We start from the raw sequence: 2790 nt of genomic DNA, 5'->3' as shown, positions 1-2790 counted from the left end.
CTTTCTTTTTATTCATTTATTCTTTTTTTTTTTTTTGGTGGGCAGTAAACAGCAGCGAGGTTAATACCGCGATCAAAGACATCGTTTTAAGCGGACCGCTGTAGCTACCAGACAGGTTCCGACTGGTGATCTGTGAGACTGGGTGGGCCGGTCCTAATGTCAGCGTGCGAGGGCCGGCCCTCCTTAAATCATACCGGCCCCAAAGCTTCCTCTCCAGCTGAAGCTCCTAACTGTGAAAATAAATAACTCAAGGAGCTAAAGAAGTAAAACTATTCTACTTATGTAAATAATGATGCGTGCAGCATATATAGCCCTTCGTTGTCATGCACATCCTGGTGACGGTTGGCACAATGCTTTCTTTAAACCAAACTACTATGTTCCTCTTATATTTGGTGAATTTATGTTTGAATATTTTGGAAGAATATTTTGCAGTGCATGATGGGGTTTTATAAGTGGGCCGGTGTAGATGGTAAAATGGCAGTGCTGAAAATCGTTCCCAGTCCGAGCCTGGTACCGGATCTGCTGGGGTCCTGCTTCCTGCCAGTGACGTCACGCTACCTGATTGGCTGAACGTCGCCACATGATGTAAAACATTGTGGTTGCCCAGACAACGATAATCACACAGCATCAGTGTGCCGAGTCGGGAGCTCGCTCAGTTAGCCATATTAAGCTACACTACTTTTAAATTCATGTCAACAACTGTTCATTTTCTACAAGTAGAATAACTGTTTTCTTTGCTAAAATCTCCAAGTTATTCCATTTGTCCTCCTCTGCCCTCAGATCTTAATAAAAAGAATAAAAATAAGCTTAGACTTTTGTGTCTCCTTGTTCAGTAGCAGAGCTCAGTCTGTCTTAGATCGTAGTTCTTTCCTTCCAGACTGACGATGATTGTTTTCTACTTTCAGCTGCTTTAGATCGCAGATGAAATGGAAAATAATAGAAAATATAGGGAATAACATGTTGAGACTCTAAAAGAGATTTGATCCTTAAGAAACAGGTGCAATACAGTTTGTCCGAGTGGAGTTGCCGTATGATGACGTCATGAGAAGGGGCGGGGCCTCGAGCAGCTCTGGTACCTACAGCGGGTGAGCAGCTTTAACTGATGCTTCATAATGCCCCTGGAATGACACTGGACAGAAGTTCTGGACTCGTTATGAATATTCTATGTATTCGCCCAGAATAGAAATAAAATCTATAGAAAGTTTAGCGTCTTTCAGAGTTTAAGGGATTCTGGGACGTCAGGCTGGATGAATCAGCGAGGTGTGGCCCTAAGATAAGACCCTCGTTCAGCAGGTGGTCCAGCAGAAACTCTGCTTCAATCAATAATAATAAAAGCCAGTAAATACAAACCAGAAGTCATTATTAATATTGGAAGGGATGAGGAAGGAAATAGCTTTTTTCTGACCACAACATAATATTTGAATAATTTTCTCAAATTCTGTTTAATTAGATGCCTTCCATTTTTATTTAGTTTAGAGTATTTTCTTTGATTAGATCAGTCAGTGAGACCAGCTGGAGGTCACAGCAGTCGCTGCTCTATCAGCCATCCACCTGTCAGTGCCTCTAATGTATCTCCATGCAAATGAAAACCTTCCTACATTCCTCCTCCACAAATAGCTCACATGTCTGTCAGAGCCGAGGTTTCTTTCAACATGTTGTTTCTCTTTAGCTTTTCATCACCTCCTTTACCTCTCTGTTAGTTTACGTGCAGTAGGGGAATCCTTCTAAACAGTTTTACAGTGCTTTAATGTTTAATAAGGATCCTTTAAGATGTAGCTGAGCAGCCTGTGAAACGCAGAGAGGCTTGGCTTTTTATAGATGATAATGTAAAGGCGTGTTGGACATTCCCTGGAAAGGTTTCTCCTCTTTCTGACTTCTAGAAATGGATCTGGGTCTCCAGGCGCGGGCCGCCCAGCTCCTGCCCAGCTCCCTCAGAGGGAACGTAAATCAGACTCCCCACAACACAAAGCAGTTTTTTCCTCACTTTAGATCCTCCGACGCTTACGAGACACCATGCAGTGCCTGGAACTCAGTGTCACTCTGTTCACAGCGTGATGAGCAGGCCAGGCTGCACTTAGACGTCTGTCAACACTGAAACCTGCACATTTACAAGACAGCAACACTCAGAGTTGTTGTTTTTCCCAACAGGTGGCGCTCTGCAGGCAGTTAGGTCTGGTTACTGTAGGTCAGCGGGTCCCAACCTTCTGATGACCTCCGTTCGTTTTGTCTCACCATGAACTCTCAGTCAAAAGTATTGATGATTCTACAAAAGTGGAATGATAAAAATAAAAAGCATTTTACTTAATCTTTTAATTTGAAAATTTGTATTTTATGTATTTTATTCTTTCCATCTCAAATAAAAAAAACAAAAAACAAATAGTGTTGGAACTAAATGTTATTTCTGACATTTTGAATTAAAAATCTTCCTGGATGGAAGAGAAACGTCTTCAAACTTGGAAACAAAGTCTAGGGGATTATTTTTTTTTTTGGGGGGGGGATTCCTCTGAGTGTAATTATATTTAAACTTGATGAATTAGAAAAATAAATTATAGTCAGACTGTCTTAATTAGTTTTCATGTTTTCATCCTGTAGATGAGCTCCTAAAGCTCAGAGTGAAAACCAGCTGATCCCAGTCTGTCAAAGCTGAAGGAACTCAAACTTATAATTCTAACTTACATTTTGGTTGATAAAAGCTTTTAATTTTTCAAATTGGGTCCTCAGAAAGCAGAACAGATCTGAACCCTTTTTCATTTTACTACCAAAGAAATCAAATATTTACATGTACCTCTT

At 40.8% G+C, this 2790-nt stretch overlaps 1 protein-coding gene across 4 annotated transcripts in view; it reads right to left on the bottom strand.

The window, feature by feature from the left end:
- The window catches only part of LOC107091186 (dual specificity protein kinase CLK2-like), a 30069-nt gene that overhangs the window by 21852 nt on the left and 5427 nt on the right, over positions 1-2790 (bottom strand). The gene's annotated exons all lie outside the window — the stretch shown is intronic.

Source organism: Cyprinodon variegatus, unplaced genomic scaffold (assembly GCF_000732505.1).
Source record: "Cyprinodon variegatus isolate N-32 unplaced genomic scaffold, C_variegatus-1.0 Scaffold328, whole genome shotgun sequence".
In the NCBI taxonomy this organism is placed as follows: domain Eukaryota; kingdom Metazoa; phylum Chordata; class Actinopteri; order Cyprinodontiformes; family Cyprinodontidae; genus Cyprinodon; species Cyprinodon variegatus.
Note: the sequence above shows the minus strand (reverse complement) of the source record. Positions and strands in the feature narration are given on the sequence as shown.